Consider the following 11,841-nt stretch of genomic DNA (forward strand, 5'->3'; position numbering starts at 1 on the left):
TTTAGTTGTTTGGTATATGCTTCTTGGAAGTGATTGAAATATGGTAAGATTGAATGTGAATGAAATGGTTGAATTGGTACAAATGCTTGAGTAACTTGGCAAATTTTGGTTGATGATTTTGGTAATAATAAATGAGGTAAATTTGATAGTTGAAGAAGTATGAAATTCTAAGTAGTTGCACTTGAATGGATTATGTTTCAATGTTTAAATTGAGGTGCCTATTGAAGGCATATTGGTTAGACATAGGGTGAATGATTTTGACATGTTTTTGTTTCTCTTAAATTGTGTTTTAATTGTGTGAAAATATCTAAAAATGGTTTGACTTGAAAAGAACTCTTAAAGTTGAAAATTTTACCATTTTGAATTGAGGTATCGATATTTTGGCGTCTGGTATCCATAGATGACCTTATGAAAAAAATTTGAGAAAAACAAAATGTCAAAATGGTATCATTTTTAATTAAGTATCGTTACTTGTTTGTACAATATCGATACCATAAATAAATTATCAATACCCTTGATTTTTCATGAAAACAATATAGCAATTTGGTACCGATTTTCATAAAGGTATCAATGTGGTACCGATACCTACTACGGATTTTCACTAATTACTTATTCTTTGAAATTTCATTCTATTAAGTATTTGAAATTCACGTTTAGGTCCTTTAAACTCGATTTAAGGTCTATAAGTGTTTGTTTGTTATTTTAACAAATGTTTTGAGTATTTTTAATTAAATTAATATTTGAGAAGTTTTAAGTTGTTAATTATTTTATTATTTCATGTGATACTCTATAACCCTAATCCAGTGATGGAGACGAGATAGAGGTGTTATAGACACCGCCACCTCTCCCGCCAAAGGGGAGTCTTGAAATTTATTCTATTGTAAATTTTATTGTTCCTTGGATCTCTTAGTAAAATCTCATCCTTCATTCTTTACCTGTCTTCCATGTTTACCTCATTCATGTTCCCTTCCACTCTTCATTACATTCCACACAACTGTCTCAATTTTCATAATTCAAAATCACTTATATCAACTCAAGGAACTAAGCCAGACCCAATGTGACATGTATATAAGGGCTATCCCATCACATTCCAGTGTCCAAAGGACTAGCTAAACCGAAGCTTTGATACCATTAAATTTGTAACACCCTATACTTGACCCGATCGCCAAGTCTTGGTACCGAATGTCAAAAATCAAGTCGAACATCTAAACAAGTTTCTAATCTTATTTAATTATGTACTTGGACAAATCTCAAATTTCAAATTTTAGTTTCTACGAAACCTCGTACCATGCGAATGATAAATTCTTACAATTTTAATCCTTTAACAAACCCAATAGTTATTTACAAATTTAACATTTAGGCTCTAACACAGGCTTATTTAACTTAATCCCCTAGGCGTAGCCTCTAAGGGTACCCCTCTATATACATGAAACAACTATTGTGCGCTCACTAGGATCTGGCAGTGTCTAGCTTGGTTCCTGCACTCGATCCCTGAGTCATCATTTACCATGCATTCTAGTAGTAAATTTTATAAGTTCAAGAGAACTTAGTGAGATCTTATGTTTTCATTTTAATAGAATATTTCTTCGAAATTTTAAGTAATATGGGTCTTAAAGCACAAGCGAAAAACTTTTTGGAATACATAAGAAGATCTAAAATATCCTCCGTCATAGCTATTGGCTTGTTTTTCTCTGAGCGTATTGTCAGAAGGCATTACCAGCCCCACACCATCTTGAAACACTTTTATCTTATTGGTCTCAACCCTATTTTTCATTATCACATGCTTTCTTCAAACCTATCAAGATATGACTTACTCGGGAATCCTGTGGACACCATCATGGGTTTCATAAATTATTGGCATTTTAATCGAGACTTTGCCACAGTTGCAAATCCCTTCCTTGTGTCCCCTTGATCCACCTTGAAATTCATACCATTTTATCCCCTCACTTCAGCAGAGATAACTTTTGACTAGACTTATGCCTAATTCCCCTTTTTTTAGATAGGGCCTCCTTTTATCCCCTTATTCCACTAACTCAAGAAGTCAGTTGACTAAATGACTCGCATCCGCGATGTAACCCTCAGAGTGTTTACTCTCTTGGGTCTAGGCTTCTTACGATGCCCCAATTTATTTCTAATCCTTCCAATGGACTTTTTCCATCCAAGTATTCCTGGCGGTCCACACCAATGGTAGTCCTAAAAGGTCTTACCCTATCTTTTTCATTATTAGTAGGTCACTAGCGGGCTTACTACCCCAACTATTAGCTTAATTCCTATTCTGTTGTCTTACCCATCATACTCGGCGTTATATTACTCGTTTAACTAAGAGCGAACTAAAAAAATGAAAGATACCTATTTTCATCACAATTTGGCAGATTTTCTTACTAATAACTTTACCCACATCCTCAGGTACTACCGCTAGCTATTCTCCTCTTCATAGTTTGGTGGATTCTCTCACTAGTCCATTTACCCGCATTTTCAAACGTTCTGAAATCATTCAATTGTGTTACCTTCTGCACTAGCCTTAGAATGACCCTTCTTTTTTTGCCCTGTTCGTTTCCTGGTTCACCTACTTGACTGACTTATTCTAACGTCAAAGCCCAACTATGGTTTTACACAGAAGTTATATTTTCTACCTTTCGACCTAGTTAATTGTTTGTACTTAGGTATATTTTCTTGCATTTTAGGGCATTTTAATTAACATTTGATATATTGCATTCGGACTTGGACTATGTTGAGTTATTTGGTGCTTTTAATTGGTTTTTATAGAAGTTTTGTGTGGTGATAGGAAAGGAACAAGTTTTCGAAGAAAGGAAATAAAGGAGTGAAGTTTTGTTGGGGAAAAGTACAGATGATATGCCAGCATGAATGCCGCAGCAATGCCGGGAAGACTGAGTCAAATGCTTCATGCGTAGCTATTTCAATTTGAAATTTAAACTCGCACCAGATAAATCACCCTAGAGAAGGGGAGAATATTAACACAAACTGATTGGCAAAACTCTATCTATAAAAGGACGATGAAGGGAACCTCAAAAGGCATCTCGGAGAGAAGTAGAAGAGTAAGTGGTCTTGAGTGGAAGAGGAAGTCGTCCTCTCGGTCAACACAAGACTGTGTTGCTGAAGTGTGGACCAGTAAAGTTGCTTTTCCAACATTCTTTTGTTATTTCCTTAGTGCTCTCTTGTGAACTTATTTGGTTGTAAACAATGGTAATAGTTTGGAATTATATTTTCAAACTGATGAGTTAAATCTCATCGGGTTAGGGTTATTTTGATGATATTTAGCTGTTTTAAGTTTCCACAGTATAAATCTAATTATTTTAATGCCCATTCAATTATTTAAGTGCAATCCATAAGAATAGTTGATGGCATATTATTCTTGTTAAGTTGATTTAATGCCGGAAAGGTTAGATTACCTAACTAATATTGGATGGCATGAGCAATATTCGAATGATGCTTGCGTCATAAAGAAGGAATTACACAGGTTACTGTAATAACACCCTATATAAGCAAGGACAGTGACTTGAAGTTTTGCCCCTGAAAGAGGCAGGCCAATCTAAGACTCTTTTGCACAATAAGTTAATCAAGATTTTGCCACTGCATTATTGTTAGTAAGGTTGATTCTGAGTAATCCCAACCTTCCACATAAATATCGTAGATACTATACTTGATTCTCTGCCAAAATATCTTCGCTTTAGCATTCTTAGTTGATTACTTGTTCATTTATATATTATTCACGCAATAGTTCCCATATTTACATTTCTATTATCACCATTGTCGTAGCAATTCCAGTTATTTACCCATCATCGCATATTTACCTTAGTTTTTACCATAAAACTTCCTTTAATCATTTTACTATAACATTAACTGACCTTATTAAGATAACTTGACCAATTTTATGCCTCAATTTGATCCTTGTGGGAACGATACTCATTTACATCTTTATCATTTGAACCAGTGAGTATACTTGCACAAAAATCACACAGCATTTTACACGTGACAAGTTTTTAGATTTGTTACCGTGGATCGACAATTTGGTGAAAATTGGTTCAGTTATTTTACTTTTGGCTTTATCTAATTTAGTTATCTCTTATAGGTTTGCCAAAAGTGTGTGAAAAGATGTATTCCTGCTAACACAAAATACCTTTTTGATCCAGAGATTGATAGAACTTTGTGAAGAAAGAGAAAAGAATTGAGAAAAATGACTGGAAAAAAGAATTATCTCAATGACAATCCAAATGATAACAATAAAAATCCTCTCATTGGGTGTGTGGTGGACGATCGAGACAGACTAATCGGAGAGCATGTTGCCCCAATGCTGAATGATTTGACTCCAAGCATAGTTAAACCAAATATACAAGCTCATCTATTTAAGTTGAAACCAGTAATGTTCCAGATGTTACAAAGTGTAGTGCAATTTGGTGGACTACCCACTAAAGACCCACGATTACATTTAAGACTCGTTCTAGAAGTATGTGATTCATTTAAACAACAAGGTGTTCCTAAAGACGCCTTGAAATTTAAGCTATTCTCGTATTCTTTAAGAGATCGTGCCAAGGCATGGTTAAATGTTTTACCGCCAGGAATAGTGGAATCGTGGAATGACCTTTGCCAAAGATTTTTGTTAAGGTATAATCTTCCCACTATAAATGCCAAGTTGAGAAATGATATTACATCCTTTCAGTTGAAGATGAAACATTATATGAAGCGTGGGAGCGATTTAAGGAGTTAATTAGGAAATGTCTGATGCATTGATTCCAGCACTGGACTCAAATAGTGATGGTTTACAATGGGCTAAATGTGCATACACGAATGGTAGTTGATGCCTCAGCAAATGATACTTTGTTGGATAAGACATATAATGAAGCATATGAGATATTGGAAAAGATTGCCAACAATGATTATCAGTATCCGACCATGAGAGTTGGGACAGGTAAGAGAGTTGTCGGTACTATCGAGCTTGATGCAATCACTTCATTGATAGCCCAAGTATCTTCTTTAGCTAATATGATTAAAATAATGAAAATCTCATTGTAGTCCAAGAGATGAAAATAGCCGAGCTATCGTGTTTTTATTGTGGTGAATACCATGTGTTTGACGAATGCCTATCAAACCCAGCATCTGCATACTACATGAATAATAACCTCTATTTCAATACTTATAATCCAGAGTGGAAGCAACATCCAAACTTTAGTTGGAATAATCAAGGTGCATGGAATTTTAACTATGCTGCAAGACAGAATGCCAACGATGCACCACCTGGTTATAATCATCCTATGTTGAGGCAAAATGTTCAACAGAGTCAAGTATCATCTTCTACTTCCATTGAAGATTTGTTGAAAGAATATATGGCCAGGAATGATGTTGTAATTTAGAGTCAAGCTTCATCTCTCTGAGCTCTTGAGAATCAAGTGGGGCAAATAGCGAATGCTTTAAATTCAAGATCACAAGAAGCATTACCAAGTGATATAAAAAATTTGAGAACATAAGGGAATGAGTAGTGTAAGGCCATCACTCTCAAAAGCTGGACTTAGCTAGATGATCTTGTTTAAAATGCCACGACAAAAGAGGACGACTCAAGATGTGACTAGGTAAAGATCCTAGAGCCATCTGGAAAACATACTGCACTTAAAAAGGGTAAGCAGAAGGATGTTGTAGCAGAACCAGATCAGGCTGCCAACAAAAACGCCACAGCAAAAATAGTATCAGCAACTTGAAGGACGACCACCTCTACTTTTTCCTCAGTGATTCCACAATTGTAAACAAGAGGCCCAGTTCAAAAGATTTATAGATGTCCTTAAACAACTCAATATCAACATACCGCTGGTAGAAGCTTAGGAATAGATGCCCAAATTTATGAAAGACATACTGTTAAAGAAGCATAGTTTGGTGCACAAATTTTGATGAACAAACTACCTCTAAAGTTGAAGGACACAGGGAGTTTCACTATCCCATGTTTCATTGGAAATCGTTAAGTTGGTAAGGCGTTATGTGATTTAAGAGTGAGTATAAATCTAATGCATATGTCTATTTTCAGGAAGCTAGGAATTAGGAAAGCAAGACCTACTACGGTTACATTGCAACTGGTCGACCAATCTTACGCCTATCTGGAAGGTAAAATTGAAGACGTATTGGTAATGATAGATAAATTTATCTTTTATATGGATTTCCTTATTCTAGAATGTGAAGCTAATCATGACATGTCGATTATTCTTGGAAGACATTTTCTTGCTACTAGCAGGACTTTAATTGATGTGCAGAAAGGTGAATTGACTATGAGGATGAATGATCAGCAGATCACATTCAATGTATTTAATGCTTTAAAATTTACTGATGATAATGAATAATGCTGAGTCGTTGACTTGATAGACACAATAGTGGAGGAAAAATTCACAAGATTTTGCCACAACAATTCTGATAGTGATGAAAACTCACTTAAGCTGAGTGACGCAGTAAGTTTTGAGGACCTTGATGAACTTATGAAAACCAAGCAGTTTGTGGATAGACCAGGGAAAAAACCCTTGTGCACTTTGTTGGAGCAAAATAGACCTTTCAATTTTGATGAGCATTGTTTGGTAGCTCATGTATATCGTCTTGGAGTTGTTGATGTCAAATATATAAAGACTGGGATCACATTTAAAGACAATAAACAACGCTTGAAGCACTATGAGGGTGCTCTTGTGGTGAGAAACAAATTGTCCATTAACCTCTAAGATGTTTAACTTGAGCATCTCGATACTTCTTTTCATTTTATTTTTACCGATTTTAAGTTTTTCTTAGTTATTTCATTTAATTTGTTTAATAATTTTGCTTCGTTCGTTTACAAGTATCTTTATTTTCTTGAAAGCTGTTGTAAGAGAAAAGACCTAGATCACCTGAGGAGGAAGCAGAAAAGACTGAATTAGTCAGCATAGAAATCGATCACAAGGAAATGAAAGAAGCACATCCTACCTCTGCACCACTGAGGGACAGTACTGATGTTGCCTCACTTATGCCAACAGCAACAACAAACGCACAAGACCGCAAAATCAATCGCGTCATTAATAAGATCACCGAGTCTGACAAAGATGAGGAGGACGTGCCACTCTATTCATTGAAAAGGAAGATGCGTTATGAGAATTCAGCACGCAAGTCCACCCGTAAATAGCGAAGCAACAATAACCAAGATCCAAGCCAAGGGAGTTCCCCTCCCCTTATTACACAATGCATTCATATTTTTCCATGAAATGTATTTGTAAGTATATTCATGCATTTAGTTTACATGTATTTTCATGCATTGAGGATAATGCATCCTTTAGGTTTGGGTGTATTAGGCCTCTAGGTTGCATTTTGTATTTAGGATATATCCATATTGTTGCATATAGGAGTATTTTGCCACGACATTATAACTATCGATATATTGTTTGTCTATATGAACTACAATTTTTATTCATGATGTTCGATGATGATTATAAATATTATTTTTCGATTTGCCTGAATTTGTAGAAATAGATTTGGTAAGTTTTGTTTAGGCTAAATTACTTGGAAATTGATTTCTAAAAATAGGATGCCTTATACTCTACATTTTTATTTTTTGAATTATAGTGAGTATCTTTTAATGCCTTAGGCATTCTACAACCTAGTATTATTAACAATGCTACAGCATATTATTGAAAAAAATGACTAAGTAGGTTAACAATTCTACGACCTAGTATTATTAACAATGCTACAACATATTCTACAACCTAGTATTATTAACAATACTCCAATGCTTCAGCATCGCTAAGTAGGTTAGCACAATTTTGTTTGCTCCATCATGCTGTTAATTAGAAAGATGGGTCTAAGTATGAGTGTGTAATAAAAATTGTTAGGGACATTCCACTATAGCTAAGGACTAAGTAGCTAAAGAGGTAGTTGTATGCTCAATTCATCTTTTTAGTCAAAAGCCCTAGCTTCATGAATGCTTTCTTATTTAAATTGTAACATATTTAATGCCTCGGCAATTCGGTGTACGCTCCACTGTGATTGTCAAGGCAAAAAAATGTTGTGACATGCTAAATTCCCTAACCCATGGTACAAAAAAAAAGAAACATCTGAAATAATAATAAATAATTGATGTTAGGTGCTAAATGAACTAAGTGGGTTAAAAGATATTTGCTATATAATTAAAGGGGAGAGTGGATGAATATTTAGGAGTTTTAGTTTTTAAGAGATATTTCTACACTACCTCTACTAAACAAACCTTTACCATTCGAATAGACTTTAGGAAAGAGAAAATTGCTGAGAACTGAGATATACATTGTTTTTCACACAGATAAATAGTACGAAAAGGTTTTATGCCAGGGAAAAATATTTGCATTAGTACATATATGAATTTTTTTCTTGAGGACAAGCAATAGCTTAGGTTTGGGGTGTCATAACTCTTGAAAAGAGTTATATTTTCTGCCTTTCGACCTAGCTAATTGTTTGTACTTAGGTATATTTTGTTGCATTTTAGGGCATTTTAATTAGTATTTGTTATATTACGTTCGGACTTGGACTATGTTAAGTTATTTGGTGCTTTTAATTGGTTTTTGTAGAAGTTTTGTGTGGTGGTAGGAAAGGAAGAAGTTTTCGAAGAAAAGAATTAAACGAGTAAAGTTTTGCTGAGGCAAAGTGCAGATGATATGCCAGCATGAATGTCACAGCAATGTCGGGAAGACTTAGTCAAACATTTCACGCGCAGCTATTTTAGTTTGAAATTTAAACTTATACTAAATAAATCACCCCTAGAAAAGGGGAGAAGATTAACACAAATTGATTGGCTGAACTCTATCTATAGAAGGATGATGAAGGGAACCTCAAAAGGAATCTTGGAGAAAAGTATAAGAGTAAGAGATCTCAAGTGGAAGAGGAAGTCGTCCTCTCGGTCAACACAGGACTGTGTTGTTAAATTGTGGACCAATAGAAGCTATTTTCTCAACATTCTTCTGTTATTTCCTTAGTGCTCTCTTGTGAACTTATTTGGTTGTAAACGATGGTGATGGTTTGGAATTATATTTTCCAACCGATGAGTTAAATCTCATCGGGTTGGGGTTATTTTGATGATACTTAGCTGTTTTAAGTTTCCATGGAAAAAATCTGATTATTTTACTGCCCATTCAATTGTTTAAGTGCAATCTCTAGGAATAGTCGATGGCATATTAATCTTGTTAAGTTGATTTAATGCGGGAAAGGTTGGATTACTTAACTAATATTGGATGGCATGAGCAACATTTGAATGATGCTTGCGTCATAAAGAAGGAATTACACATGTTACTATAATAAGACCCTATATAAGCAGGGACAATGACTTGAGTTTTTGCCCTTGAAAGAGGAAGACCACTCTAGGACTCTTCTACAATGTAAGTTAATCAAGAATTTTCCACAGCATTATTGCTAGTAAGGTTGATTCTGAGTAATTCCAACCTTCTACATAAATATCGTAGACACTATACTTGATTCTCTACCAAAATATCTTCACCTTAGCATTCTTAATTGATTATTTGTTCATTTCTATATTATTCATGCAGTAGTTCCCATATTTACATTTCTGTTATCACCTTTGTCATAACAATTCCAGTTATTTACCCATCATCGCATATTTACCTTAGTTTTTGCCAGAACATTTCCTTCAATCATTTTACTATAGCATTAACTTGGCGTTATTAAGATAACTTGACCAATTTTGTGCCTCAATCTGATCCTTGTGGGAACGATACTCACTTACCTCTTTATTACTTGAACTGACGTGTATACTTGCACAAAAATCACACACCATTTTACACGCAACATGTACCCCATGTTTAATGTCCTGGTGGACTCCATATATCGCCATAGCTGAGCTATTGTAATATCCCGTTTTTTAGTGGAATCAAAAACAATGGTTTCAGGACCACAAATTCGATAAGTAAGTCTGTATTATTATTTAATATTTATGAGTCAATTAAAATATTATATTGAATTACAGTTTAATAATTTTTATAAATTGAACGAATAAATAAGTATAAGTGGTTCAGTCCAAAAGTCAAGTGGCTTTTGAAAATGAGTTATTGGGACCTCATTTTTGTAATTTAATATCATAAATATTTTTATTAAATGTTTATAGAGTTGTATTATAGGTGAATTAAAGTTTGGTCTGGTAATTTTGACTATTGATTGCTTAATTAAGGTAAAATGATTAAATTGTAAAATAGGTAAAAGTTAATCGCTATAGATTTAAATTAGTAAATGGACCAAAATGGTGATTAAACTATGGTCAAAAAGTCCAAGCATATGATTAATCCACTAGCTTTTGCGCTATTTGCCTATTAAGTCCTAATTAGTTTAGGGTTAAATTGACATAAAGTTTGTTTAATTAGAGTTTAATATAATTGAAGAACCAATTGTGTAATTGGACTTTCCTTAAATAGCCAAACGGTAAGAATAATGTGGAATTCTCTAGTTTTGTGGTTAGATGCTATTAGATCCTTATTAATTAGTAATTAAAGAAAAAGGGCTAAATCGTAAAAATTGTAAAGTCAATCGTTATTAGTTTAAAAAGGGTTAATAAGGGGGTTTTAAAGGGCAATTAGCCCATTGTGCTTTATGTTGGACGGTTGATGCCATTAATTTAGTAAATTATTAATGTATATTAAAGGTTAAATTAGTAAGTTGCTAAATTAAGTTAATAAAATAAAAGACAACAAAAAAATTAAAGATATCATCTTCTTGAATTTTCTTTGAAAAGCTGAAACACCATTGCTAAGGGGAGAGAAAGCTTCAGCCTAGCTAGGATCTCATATATGATCAAGAATGGGTTGAAAATCAAGGCATAAAGAAGTTGTTGAATAGTAGTCCGGTAAGTTTGTTCGGTTCGATTTTAATACATTTTAAATGTATATTATATGAACTTAATTGTAGAATGATGGATGCATGTATTTGGGAATGGAAATAATGAATTGATATGGTATCGATCATCGATTGGAATATTCTGAGCCGATGAACGTAGGATAGAGTACGATTGGCATGCCAATAGGTTATTTGTGCACGGTACGAGATTGGTTTGAGATGTGACGATGATTTCTATATATCCTTTTTTCACTGAATATACCGAGGTCCTACATATGTTGCGGACTATCGTGTTATATTACAATGTTGTTTTGGTGTGTTATGGGGGCAGATGTTAGCTTACGGGCTAAGCATTTAGTGTTGAGGTGTGTTATCGGTTGGATTGGATCGTATGAGCATCTGGTGTGTTTTGAATGGTTACGGGCAATGTTTTATTGATCATTGAATGTTATTAAAATGTGAGAAATTGATTTGTACTATTGTTTGAGCATTACTCACTTGTTGTGAACTGTGATTGACAAGAACTCTATTAGTAACCTTGATATTTGAATTATTATTTTAATTCGATAAGCTTTATCGTTTAATCGACGAACTTACTAAGCTTTATGTAAGGTTACTCGTGTCCTTGTCTTTTTCTTTGTAGATTACGTTTTTATGGAAATCAGGAGATTAGATCAACTCGAAGAATCACACTATCTGAGAATCTTTTGGTAGACTTTGAGCATAACCTTGGCTTATATGGCATGTAATAAGCTAATGGTGGATGTTTTGTGATAATCTTAAGCACATATGTGGTAGCTTGATGTAATTGTATTATTTTTGTGTCAAGTAGCTATTTGAGGCATGTATGCTTAATTCTAGTGAAGGCATAAGTGGTTGGTGCTAATCAAGCATAAATTGGTAAGCTTTTTTATTTCATGTGGTATTCATGGATGGCTTGAAAGTTTAGTTTGAAAATAGTTGTTATTTTATTGAAATGTGGTGTCAATTGTGACATATTGGTTAGGCATATAGGATGGT

At 34.2% G+C, this 11,841-nt stretch overlaps 1 non-coding gene across 1 annotated transcript; it reads right to left on the bottom strand.

Moving 5' to 3' along the window:
- Nucleotides 1-4,648: 4,648 nt before the first annotated feature.
- On the bottom strand, nt 4,649-4,751 carry LOC128032976 (small nucleolar RNA R71). Its single transcript, XR_008189318.1, has one exon. It is a non-coding gene; the product is annotated as a small nucleolar RNA R71 (small nucleolar RNA).
- Between the last annotated feature and the right edge of the window lie 7,090 nt (nt 4,752-11,841).

Source organism: Gossypium raimondii, chromosome 1 (genome assembly GCF_025698545.1).
Source record: "Gossypium raimondii isolate GPD5lz chromosome 1, ASM2569854v1, whole genome shotgun sequence".
Lineage (NCBI taxonomy): Eukaryota > Viridiplantae > Streptophyta > Magnoliopsida > Malvales > Malvaceae > Gossypium > Gossypium raimondii.